Here is a 12,681-nt window from a genome sequence, read left to right on the forward strand (position 1 = left end):
CTTTCCCTGCCTCTGATTTCTCTCCCTCACCCACCTTTTCCGCCATCATAATCATCACCACCACCAGCTTCCTAAGGTCCTGGTATGCAGCTCTGACTTTATCACTGAACTGATAAACGTCCACGTTTATTTCATCCCCTCCCAAGAAAGGCCCGAACCCCTTAGCCTGGTTGTCAGTGCTCTCCTCATCTGAAAACTGGAGGAGATAAAACACCTTCCTCACCTCACAGGGCTGGGGTGAGAATGAGCTGGGGTGACAGGAGGATGCATAAGAAGTCTGAACCAAAATGCACTCAGCTGACTATATGTACCTGTGTAACTGAATCGCTTTGCTGTACACCTGAAACTAACACAACATTGTACATCAACTAGACTCCAATTTAAAAAAAAAAAAAAAATCCGCTGAGATTCCCGGCAGGTTCCTTGTCCCACAGCGTCAGCTCTGCTCAAATGGATTTTCTTTGGAAGATACAAAAACACTTTCCAGTTAATGTTCAAACAAATTCGAAAACAAAACCAAAAAGGCAGTGGGCAAGCCAGTGAGATGACCACAGCTGTGTTTTAGTAAATGCAGGGGTGAGCAGACTGTGGGGCTGTTTGGGAGGCGAGAGAACCGAGTTAACCAGCAGATTCAATTAGCCAGAACCACTGTGGGTCAGCCATCTGCTTGGCCAAGGCTGTGTTCTACCTTCCTCCTTTGAAATGATGCTCTTCAAAGCTGTACCCCCAGGACTTATTCTCTGCAGAGGAGGAGGACCAATTTCGTCTATTTAGCAAAACAAGAGGCTAAGTTGAGGGCTGCTGGGCTCTTTGCTCTGCAAGGAAGAGAGGATGCAATGCTTTAGGAATTTAAACACATTTCTTTTCTTTTCTTGAATATGTAGATTCATGCCATAATGTAGTGGAATCAGAAAACGTTTCTGTGCTAAACATAAACACTTTTTGAAAACAGATGTCTTTTTTGGACTGCCACTAAAATATTCTCAATTCCCCATCTCGTGCATGCGTGCGCGCGTCCTCCCATGACTGGCCAAAGAAGCTCTGTGTCAACACGCTGAGCCCCGTGCCCCATCAGGCAGGAAAATACAGGTCAAAGGACCACAAAATGCTCGAGCCAGGGAGTCAGCCAGAGCCTCACAAAGCTGTGGAGTTCCCTCTTCCCATTTGATCAGTTGGCGTGTGTCCTGCAAGCGCGTGAGTTGTAAGAAAGCCAAACTACTCTCATGCTTGCTAAGGAATGCCACCTTTACTAGTTCTCGCGTTAAAACAAACATGAAGTGCGTGGGCTGCCATGGTAATATTACGTAGAAGCAACCGCTTATGGGTTACGGGGCAATAACGTTTCCCATGTCTGTTATATTATCTACTTCATCATTTTCTAGGAGCTCCAAAGCGATTGTTTCCTGGAATCCATGGAGCTTTAAGATTCTGGGTACAGATATGCTTTATTGGCTAAGGAATGGAGTCATCCAGCTCTCCAAAGCCACCGGCCAGGAGTTGAAATCTTGGCCAGGAAGAACAACTCCCCAAAGAACGGAAATACTATGCACATGCCCTTGGTAACTGATGTGATTGATTTTTAAATGATATACTTTTAAAAAATATTAGGAAGTTTCGCAGTGACCCATGGCTTAAGCCACATATTGGATATCCGTGAACATTTGGTATCATTAACAAACCTTTTGACCCTGTCATGCTGAGATCCATGCTGTCAGAGCCGTACTTTCCACTGAGAAGGTTGGCCAGTGGGATCCAGATTTTCCAGATAAAGTCCACCTCATCCATCCGTTGACACGTTCACTCAGCAAATATATTCTGAACTCTCATTACGGACAAAGCACCAAAAAATGGCGATTTTTTTCTTCTTTTTTAGTGGAGCATGGGGTAATTAAGTGTCAAAACAAATGCAATTTGCTTAGCAAAAATTGTTGGCTCTCCTTGCTCTGAAGAAATAGACCGCATGCCTGGGAATTACAGACGACCTGCGGCAAAAATCTCCCTGCGCGCCCTGCACAGGGTATGGGGGAGATTAGGTGTCACTTGCGGGTGTGAACAGTCCAACCCTCAGCCTGGGAATTGTAGAACGTGTTTCTTTGTGAGCTGGAGTTAATACGTGTGAAAGGAGTTCCGGGCACCATGCTCTGATTCTGCGGTTCTTTGTCCGTCACCTGCAGTGAGAAGTGGACACAGCACCTAACATTTTAATTTAGTGTTTGTTAGTACAATTTGATAAACTAGGACTGCAGATCCTGGGTGAATGTCAAGGAAGAAGGAGTCAGGTTCCCTCCTCTGAAGGCATAGAGAGTCCAGGGTGGACAAGCACATCACCCCTGGAGCTGATGCCAAGTATCCTTGAGTCACTCGGCAGCAGCCTAAGCAAGTTCATGCAGCCCCCCTGCTGCCTTCCGTGTGCTCTTCCGTAGGCCTGCCTGGATCTTTTCGTGCCTTTGTGGAAAAGGAGGCCCCCCAGTGTTAGCGCGTTGGGGTGCTGGCTACTCCTTGCCCCCTCTGCTAACACTATGTGCAGTAGGTTTCTGAGGTCGGGAGCCATCTGGATAAAAGCCATCGATAACGCAAAGAATCTACACACTGGGTAGGGCTGTACAGACAATCTAGTCCCACACCCGAGGTCCCACAGCCAGTAAAGGGGACACCGGCCTTTGAACCCAATACACCATCTGCGCTCAGACTATTCCCTTGGTTCTTCTCTGTGGCTCACTTCTCACCCCCTATCCAGTGGGGTCAGTCCTGTTCTCTCCATCTGGAAAACACGCTCTGCTCCAGCTTATCTTTCTTCTCCATCACTCCCACCTCGTCCAACCCCACATCTCTCACTCGGGCTGCAGCAGCAGCTGCCCAGCTCCCCTCCAGGTGGCCCCTGTGTCCCTTTCCAATCACATCCAACAGTCACCAGGGGGAATTTTCCCCGTAAATCAGGCCACACCAGTCCCCTGAGCAGAGTCTGGCTCTGGTATTCCATCTCACTTGGCCATACTTGACCTGGCCCCCCTTGACCTGGCCCCCCTTGACCTGGCCCCTGCCTGTCTCTTTTCCTGTTCGCCCTGTTTTTTCTCCCTGGAATATGTCAAGATTATTCTTGCCTCTGGAATTTTGCGCTTGATGTTTCGCCTTTCTGGATATTTTTCTGCTCCTCTCCCAGATGTTTGTGAGGCAGAAGGTCCTTCTTCTCACGGATGTCTCGGCTCACCTCCTGCCAGTGGTCTTCTCTGACCAACAGTCTCAGCCACTTCTCAACTATCCCACAGTGGCTGAATCAGATCACCCATACTATTGCCTTTATAAGCAATGATCGCTAATTGGTTTATTTTGTTCATGAACTTGGTTGCTTGTTTGTCTTCTGCTCCTTGTCTCTCTCGCCCACTTTTACACCTCCTGCAGCTCTGCATGCTCATCACGTGGTGGGGATTCAACAAATATTTGCTAAGTGTATTTGTTTCCTATTGTTGCTGTAACAAATTGCCACACGTTTAGGGGCTTAAAACAACATAAGTTTATTCTCTTCTAGTTTTGGAGATCAGGAGTCCTAAAATCATGGTGTCAGCAGGGCTGCCTTCCTTCTGGAGGCTCTTATTTCTTGCCTTTTCCGGTTTCTAGAGGCTGCCTACATCCCTTGGGTCATGGGCCCTTCCTCACATCACTGGACTTCTGCTTCTGTCCTCACATCTCCTTCTCCGACTCTGACCCTCCTGTCTGACCCTCTAATAAGAAACTCTGTGATTATACTGAGCCCGTCCAAACGATCCAGGATAATTTCTCCATCTCAAGGCCCTTTAACTTAATCACACCTGCAAAGTCCCTTTTGCCAAGTAAGGTCACGTATTCGTAGATTTCAGAAATTAAGATGAGGACATCTTTGGAGTCCATTGTTCTGTTTACCACATGAAGAACAAGATGCATGAACATGGTGATTGAAAAATCTGTCCACAAATTGATACTCCTTCCTTCAAGAAATGGAGCTTAATTCTTTCCCTTTGATTGTAAGCTAGAGTTAGCAACTCGTTTCTAACAAATAGAAGATGGTGGAAGTGTTGGTTTGTAAATTCTTGGAGACAAGGTCTAAGCTTTGGGACTAGGTTATAAAAGGCACTGTGACCTCCTCCTTGCTCTCTCTCAGATCATTGGCTCTGGGGGAAACCAGCTGCCATGTTGTAAGGATGCTCATGTAGCTCTATGGAGAGGCCCACGGGTAAGAAACTGATATCTCCTGCCGATAGCCTTGTGCATGAGCCACCTTGAAAGTGGATCCTCAGGCCCAGTCAAGCCCTTCAGCTGATACCTTGACTGCGATCTCATGAGAGACCCTGAGCCACAAGCACCCAGCTGATCCACTTCCAAATTCCTGACCCACAGAAACTGTAGCATAGTACATGTCTATTGTTTTAAACCACAAATTTTGAGGTCATTCGCTGTATGGCAATAGATCATTAAAATGATAAAAGCTATTTCAGAATCCCCCACATGAAAGAAAACACATTATTTTCTGCTTTCATAGTGTTTGAAACTCTCTTATCTAATCAGGATGCCACACCATCCCATGGGACAAGATAAGTAGAGTCTGATCCCAGTGACCACACCCTTGGGATTATGGTCTGTCTCTTTTTAGGACCTTCTCCAGAGTTACCATGGAGCTCCAGAATATGTCAGTGAGTTGAGAATTTGATTCACAGAACAATCCAGACAGGTAAATTTGAGGTGTAGTTTCATTAGTCAACTCAGTTCTGTCCTATGGGTGTGATCACTTTTGTGTTTTCTTTCAAATTCCATTTCTCTTATCTCCTTTGGCTATTGTTCATTGCAAGTATTACCCAATGTTTCCTGGCTACCGACCAATCTGAGTCTTCCCTCCCACTATTTCCTTACCTCTTTATTTTAACAATGGTCACATGCCTTGTCTAATGGTCCTCTGGGTCTTCCAATCTTCGAGATCCTCCTACCCATTTCTCCCCTCACATGGAAGACCCAGACGACACAGCTGGCTGGTCACCCAAGATGCCCACCATGCATGGTTCTTGCCTGGACTCTCACTGCTGCTCCCATAGCCCAGATGTTTTTATCAGTCAGGATCAGACAAAGTATGCTGCAGTAACAAATGAGCCCAAAGTATCGGTGGATTGAAAAACTTTGTTTGTTTGTCCCCCTTACTCAGGCTACATGTCCATCACTGCTTGGTTGGGACATGAGCTTCTCTCTGTCTCATGGACCTGGGATGAGGGAGGCTCCACCTTGATGTCTCCATGATTGGCAAGGCAGAAAAAAGGGATGTGTTGAAATAACATATTTGCTCCTAAAGCTTCTCCCTGGAGGTGAAATGTACCTCTCTGATCACATTTCGTCTGCCACAGAAAGTCATGTGGCCACAGCCAAGTTCAAAGGAAGTAGGGAAAAGCTGCATGAGCCTGGAAAACCAAGAATTGGGGAAATTTGAGGTATCAGTGATGTCTGCCACAGTGCCTTTGGTCCTTGGCCTGCCCAATCCCTTTGTAAGCTCTCTGGTTCTGCAAACAACTGGTGAGACTCTTTTAGTTGCAATAGACAGAAATGTAATTCAAGTTGGCCTAAGAAAAAATGAATTCATTGGCTTATAGAGCTGCAGTTCCAGTGGGACCTAATTCTAGCTTTAGGGAAAACTTGTTCCAGGCATCCAGGTGACATAGTCAGAAGCTAGTCTCCATCTCTTAGTTCTGCTTTTGTCTGTATTTGTTGCATTCTTAGCTAGCATCTCCCAAGGATGGAAACTCCAGCCTTAGAACAGTTAAAGAGGCTCTTTCCCAGGAAATTCAGCAAGAGTCTCAGGGCTGGGGCTCACATTGATTGGCTGGGTTGGGTCATATACCTCAGATCCCAAATGAATCACGCTGGTTGAGCAGTTGTGACATCTCGTTATCCAGGATGACGTCATAGCCTTTGCCCACATCACGTGGCCCCACTTGTCCCACTAGCCCTTCCCGCTGTGGCCTCCCCTCCACCAGAACCCAGCTCTGATTTGCTCTGGGTAGACCTTGGTGGCAGTCAGAGAAGCACGGTGGTCCCGGCTCAACGTGTCCTGGACAGCAAGGGCAAAGCTAAGAACTTGAGGGTGGTTTTTCCTAATTAAATTCAGGTACTGCCCCTTCTCATGGTATCAGGAGCAGATAGATTCCAATATAAGCCCCAAGATTTCTAGAAAACCAAGCCCAAGAAAAACTTTTAAAAATCACTCTGATGTAAAACTCATGCCCTCCTCTCTTCTAGCACTTTTAGATGGAGACAGAATTCTATTTTGAGCAACTGGAAAATCATGTGGATAATTAGGATGGAGAGATAATGCAGGCCCACTTTTAGACACTTACGCCCACGGGGTAGTTGTTTCTGTAAAGCCTGTGGTCTATGTGAAAACTCTGACACTTTCTATAAAAAGAGGAAGATGAAACATCTCCTTCAACCACAGACCTATGAGCTGGATCCATGGCAAGAATTTAGAAATGATTTTCAAGTAGATGGTTTATAAGCCTCTGGAGAGGGAAGGTGATCATTTGAAGCCAGCGGGAGTTCAGTAAGGGCCAATCAGGCAAGATTAGCTTCATTTCCTTGTTTTGACAGGGAAATTGGACTCACAGAGCTGAGGCCTTCTGCAGACATAATATATCTGGATTGAAACAACATTTTTGGAAAAGTTTCTCATGATATCCTTTGGACCTGTAAGCTGGGGGATCAACCCGGATTGGTAAGGGATTAATGGCTCTATTGAAATGGGGCTGATGACTCTTAAATTAGTGGGCGGCCCCCAGCTTTCCAAAGGACTCTGTCATTTATACTCTGCTGTGAAATATTTCTGTCCATAATTTAGATGACATTGATGGCACACTGGGTATTATTATTAATAATATTAATATTTCTTATTAATGACAACCGTGACAAGGGTAACCATAACTCCTGGTAACTGTCGTGACTGCTCGCTGTGTGCCAGGCCCTGTGCCCAAGGCTTCACTTGGATTAAATTAGGCACCGGAATCCAGGAAGGTGGGAGCCCTTAGTTTCCCATTTTCCTGACGAAACAAAGGCTGGCGCTGAGAGGGAAGTGGAGGGTTGGGGAGGATGGTGAATTTTCTCTCATATTCAAGGGGTCTCATTTCAGGGGGAAGGGTCTCATTTCAGGGGGGGGGTCTCAGCAGCTGGAGTCTCACTGCAGACTTTCTGCTCACAGCAACCTTCCCTTGGGAGCTCCCATGCTGATCCCGGGAAAAGTCTGTCTGTTTAGGAAGAGCCCTCACCCCTGGGATGGGGACCTGGCAAGTGACAGGCAGGTGTCAGAGCCTGTTACAGAAGGTGAGCCTCAGAGCAGCACCCCATCACAGCGAGGGGACTGGGTGCCGGCTGAACACTCACAGGCACAGGCAAAGGAGGCTAAGCTGAAGGGGGCCATCTGGACCTCCGTGCCCCTGACCGTGGGTGGCTCCTCGAGGATGCTGGTCTTGGACAACTGGAGTAAGTCCAGACCCCACGCCCTGATGCCAGGGGAGGATGCGGGCTCTGTGTCCCTTCAACACTTGGGGCTCTCTTTAAGAAAGAGAAAACATGATCACAGGCACTAAATTAGGTGTTTGTTTACACTTGGAAAGAAATCATGGCAAATCACAAATTTTGAAAAGCTGATATATAACACATAAGTTACAAAATCCAAGAAAACAACCTGCTTTATGACTCTTGGAATTAGAGTTAATGTATTTTATTAACTGCCTAACCCCTGTTTATCACACTGTCCCCTTCCATTTAGCTCCATATTCATTGATCACATCTGTATTCAACAATAATTCTGAACTATTACTTCCTATAGAGACTAACAGTCAATTCACCCTTCCTTCGGCAGGGTTGGTCAAAATGAGTTTTATATTTTGGACAGTCTAGGAACGTGTCTTTCAGCTTCACAAGCCGTTATTGGTGACTGGATGTTAGGGGGTAAATACTGAAAACTCAGGTAAACTGTTAGGATGGTTGTCGAGCTTGGAAAAGTGGCTGCTGAAATTCTTTCCTGTTCAGCTTCAGGGCATTTCTGGCTTTCTAGCCCAGGGACTGCACCTCACGATTCTCTGTGTTGGTGACACTGGTAACCAGTTTGTCAAAATCCAGGTGTTAGCACACTCCATGGGCAGCCGGGGGATAGGGGGAAGATTCACAGAAGTTATTTCTAAACCTGGGTGGTGACCAACAGCATAACTGTACACAGAAGTGGCCACAAACCACAGCAAGATATCCCACGACCCAGGACCAATCGGTTTCCCAACTCAACTTCCCCTGCAATGGATCCCCAAATGCCCTGGCCCCTCCTCCACCCACGGCAGAAGGATGGAGAGAAGTCGGAGGGGAAGGAGATGGTGGGCTTAACCGGTACCGGTCCAGATACATCCCTCTGCAAACTTCACACAACAAGTGCCCCCAGGGACACACTGCTAGGCTGCTCCCAGGGCCCTGAAACTGAAGCTCTACCCTATTCACGATCGGTCGGTCCTGCTGATGGGTCTGGGAGAGCTGGTGGGCGGGCACAGCCCCTGACAGAGGAAGGTGCAGTGAAGGCGCTCGTCCCAGTGGCTGGGGAGGCTGGCAGATGCTGGGACTGGCTCCAGGCAGGTGTGGGGTGGAGAGGACCTCGGGTGGCAGGGTTGGCCTACATGATGTCTCTACCAGCCCTAACACATGAGACGCCGTGCAAAATCCGTTCACTGACCTCTAGAGTCAAGCAGTACAAATAGAATCCAGCCCTCTATTGGTGACGATTCTCTAATGTTTGAAAGTTTATTCATTGTGTGACAATCTGAACCTCAGCATCCAGTGACCCACACAAGGTTTGGATCCTGTAGCATCAGGAGCGCTCAGTGCAGCTGTGAGTGACCTTGAAAGTCTTGGATTCCCATCCATGGAATATTGCCCACCCTTCAAGCAGAGGAATAGAGAGGGGAGAAGGACGTTGCTTATTTTTATTTTTTGACTCTGCTGCAAGTTTGAGCACGTTTAGATGCTGTGGGTGAGGAGTCCAGAGAGTGGGAGGGTGAAGATGCAGGAGCGACTGGGATACGAGAGGGAACAGAACCCCAAGGGACAGGGATTCTTCTCCAAAGGGTATCAGGCTTCCTCATTTTGTTCTAATTTTGGGTTCAGGAAAACAACACCAACCATTGGGACCAGTACCTGATTCCCCAGGTTCACACACAGAAACATATGTCTCATCAATGGAGCTACAAACTTGGGTTAAAGATATTTCACTCTATGGGCTCATTATTCACCAATGTAATTGATTTATTTACATACCCACCTCTTTCCACAAATGATTTTAGGTGATGTTCAGAAAACAGATATGTGAGTCAGGAAAAAAGGAATAAAAAAATAATGCATTAGGACTGGGGGCATCACAGTTGGGGGAGAATCAAGATAGCAGAAGTTTAGGGAAGGCAGAAAAACCCTATGGTATTACCCCTACCAAAGAAGCTGAGATGCAAATTTGGTTCTGATGGTTGTGGTAGCCAAAGCAAAAACAGAAACATGGATTGGCTATCAGATTTCAGCGTTCATGAAAAGAAAACAAATGACTTCCTCAGGGAGGCAAAATGTCTCCTGGTGTGTGTGTGTATGTGTGTGCGCGTGTAATGCCATTTCTCACATCGGGCTTCTTAAGTGATTTGATGCACTGTGTCCTCAAGAGCTCAAGGGTTTTTCTTCTGTCACCACTGCATGCACGTGGAGAGTCTGATGGTAAAGTACAATTCTGTGGCAGGGAAGGGAACAAGATAATAAAGGCTACGTTTCATGAGGAAAATTCTGGAACCGGTGGAGAACTAGATGGACTCCGTGCCTTTTCTCAACGGGAGTGTGGGTAAGAGTTGCTCTGGACGTGGTTAATTGCTTTTGAAAAGTGCACCGAACCTGGGACTTTTGTGTTATTGGTTGAGGTCAGACCCAGATAACTCAGAGAGTTTATTAGATGGTCACATGGGGAGAGGGGGGAAATTAGAAACATTAAGAATGAGTGGGTTTCCCAAAATTCTATTCTGTAGAGAATATTGGAAAAGTTATTTTAACTGGGAATTTTTTTTTTTTGGGGGGGAAAAACCCTCAGTGATATTCCTACAGAACATCAGTTTGGGCACCATATGATTTCTCAGTGAAACCAGCAAGAAGAAATCACTGTCAAATGTACCCTTCTATAGCCCTCTGCCATGACATTTTTTGGAGAACATCTGCTGGAATGGGGATTGGAGTTTAAGACAAATGGCTATCACGTTATAATCTCTGGCAATAGTTAACCAGCAGGAATGGTTTCCCCACTGATTCCCAACTCTTGACTGTAAAACTGTGTGCGCCCACATAAAAGAAGATTGCCTGGAGCTCTCTGAAGTAGGAGGATGGGCAGCCAGCGCTGCTCAAAGCCATTTTAATTATAAGGTCCTGTTTTACGCCACTTGAAACTATAGTTCGATTCATGCAGCTGTGTTTAATGCAGAGCCCAGGCACGCATGAATCCTGGAATCCATAGGGCACGCACACTGCTTACCCCGTAGGCTGGGCGGGTCCTCAGCCAAAGCCTGGGGACAGATCCCTGAGAGCGATGAACATCGTATTGTTTATTAAGAATTCTTTAAAAGGGGTTCCCGAGTGCAGCCAGGCTGTTAGGACGGCGAGAGCCATGCTGAAACCCTGCAATCTTGACCCTCGGTCTGGACGTTTCACCTTGTTGTCTTTATGACGAACATGCTTGTAGCCAATCCTTGCTCAAAGCATTCATTACCTTGTGTGACATTTACCCCAATAGCGTCTTTTTTTTTTTTTTTTTTTTTGCGGTACGCGGGCCTCTCACTGCTGTGGCCTCTCCCCTTGCGGAGCACAGGCTCCGGACGCGCAGGCTCAGCGGCCATGGCTCACGGGTCCAGCCGCTCCGCGGCATGTGGGATCTTCCCGGACCGGGGCACAAACCCGTGTCCCCTGCATCGGCAGGCGGGCTCTCAACCACTGCGCCACCAGGGAAGCCCCAATAGCGTCTTTAATAGTTATGTTTTATTCAGTCTTCTCCCTTTCACATCTCCTTGAAAAACAGTGAACCTTGGTCTTTTCAGAGAGAACGATTGCCCATGATTTTGGAAGAAAACAGGTTTTGTGGTAAGTTTAGACGTGACTAACGTCTAAGCTCACGTGACTCCTATCATGCCTTGTTTGGGGGCAGCCACAGGAGCTGCAAGGATTATCTGGAAGCTGAACTTGCATATCTAGCCTGGGACCCACCGTGACGCCTCGGCTCATTTTCATAAAGTTCCTGCTCACCGTAGAGTTTGAGTCCTAACCAAGTCCCCTCAATTAACTTCGACTGCACCGTGTACTACTTAGAGCATGCCTGTCCCCAGGGGTTGGGAGGGGTTGGAGGGCATGGCACTGACGGCCATTCATGTGTGGGGCACAGAGCTAGCTCTGCCTGCATCACCCTGAGATCTCACCATGGCCCTGTGTACTAGGTTACGGGCCGAATTCTTTCCCCTCCAAAAGAGATGTTGGAAACCTAACCCCCTGCACCTCCAAATGTGACCCTTTTTTGAAATAGGGTCTTTATAGAGGTTGCCTAGTTCAAACGAGGTCATAAGGTGGGCTCTGCTCCAGTATGACTTATATGACTAGAGTCCTTATAAAAAGGTGATATCTGGATATAGAGACAGGCTCGCCCAGAGGCAGGACCATGTGGAGAGTCACAGGGAGAACACGTGTAAAGACCACAGTGATGCTGCCACAGGATCATCTGTGGGTCCCAGAAGCTGGTAAAGGCCAGAAGGGTCCTTCCCTTACATTTCAGAGGGAGCACAGCCCCACAAGCATCTTGATTTTGGACTTCGGCCTCCAGAACTGTGAGATAATAACTTTCTGTGGTTCTAAGCCTCCCGGTTTGTGGAACTTTGTTACAGTAGCCCTAGGAAACGAATACACTAGGGGATATTATAGTTTCCAGTTTATAGTTGAGGAAACTGAGTCTGAGGAATTTCTCCAAGCTCTTTTAGCAAGTGTTGTGGGATAAACTCAAGTATCTTTATCTTTAGAGTTCCTTGGTGCCTCCCACCCACAGGACAGGGATGTTTCGTACGGATGATAGCCATCATAGGTCCCAGCAGCCCTGCTTTTGGAAGGCGGTGGTGATAAACATAAGCTTCCACATGCCTGGCACACAGACTGCTTTTCCGCACATCTCACCATTTACTCTGTGCACAAACTCGGCTGCTACGAACAGGTAGAATGGGCACGATTATAAATGATGAGAGCCCTTCCTGGAGATGTTGGTCCCTGATTTCAGCCAAAAGATAAGAAATGGATATGCACTTAACATCTACCTGAGAGGACGTGGCATGAGCCGGCAGCTGTGTCATTTGGAGATGAGAGGAAGAGTCCCTTAGCAGAGAAGAAGGCATAAGTCAGCCTGATGGGCTACAGGAATCAGAAGGTGGCCCCTCAATAACTGGCTTTGGGTACAAGATTGCAAGAGCAGGGTGACGTGTCAGCGTCACTCCTGATTGAAGCCTGGAAGAGTCTGGGTTCAGGTACTCCTGAAATCTCTGATCCCGGGCAGCAGGCAGGGCTCCAGAGGAAGAGATCAGTGTTGTAGAAACACATGGTCCCTCACTGTATTATATTTCCGGCAGCTTCTTGATCAAGACA

The sequence above is a fragment of the Phocoena phocoena genome, chromosome 7 (assembly GCF_963924675.1).
Source record: "Phocoena phocoena chromosome 7, mPhoPho1.1, whole genome shotgun sequence".
Classification (NCBI taxonomy): Eukaryota; Metazoa; Chordata; class Mammalia; order Artiodactyla; family Phocoenidae; genus Phocoena; species Phocoena phocoena.